The sequence below is a fragment of the Cryptotermes secundus genome, unplaced genomic scaffold, assembly GCF_002891405.2.
Source record: "Cryptotermes secundus unplaced genomic scaffold, Csec_1.0 scaffold123, whole genome shotgun sequence".
Lineage (NCBI taxonomy): Eukaryota > Metazoa > Arthropoda > Insecta > Blattodea > Kalotermitidae > Cryptotermes > Cryptotermes secundus.
This window is the reverse complement of record NW_019736394.1, coordinates 479,605-480,381: the sequence shown is the minus strand read 5'-3', so window position 1 is coordinate 480,381 and position 777 is coordinate 479,605.

Genomic DNA, 777 nt, shown 5'->3' with positions numbered 1-777 from the left:
ACTTACGTTCTGTTGCGTAAATCACTACATATAGTATTTATTATATTATATTATATATATTAATATATATAATTAATATTTGTATATGCATTATTATTTCGCAAAGTGCAATGTTGTGTCTAGTCAGACACATCTTGAATTTTCATTAACAAAAATATTAAAATGACAATTAGTCATTAGGAAACAGCGATGAAGTTAGTCTTTTGGTCATCCACTGATTCTTTGTACAATGTAAACGATTCCCCTCTAATTTTCCTTTCAGACAAAGAAGTCATAAGTTTTATACACCTTAAACAAAACAAACTCCGTAGCTTTTAGTCCGCAAGCGAAATATACCGACCGAGCGACTACCGTTTGTTGGCAAAATTGGTGGCATATTTGCGAATTGAGGGCGTGGCGTGGTCAGCGCAACGGATTCCCAAGGCCGTTAATCTCGGTTTTCTAGACCGGAGCAGATACTTTTCCATTCATTTCGCTCCTCAATTATCCTCACGAGGCTGAGTGGACCTAGTTCCTGGGGTAGGCATAAGTCTATTTTCACTTACAGAGTGGACAATTTTCAGTCCAGTGTGACATACAAGTTTACAACACTTCAGTCTTTTTCACCTTACATGTTTCGATTCAAAAGAATCATCCTCAGAGGCGCACCACTATGATCAGGAAACACTGTCACATAAGATGTTTTAACCATATGCACTTAAGCTATGAATAATGCTCACTATATAAATTTGTTGTTATCACGGTTGGTTTTGGTGTTTGTCCCAGGCATTCACTACG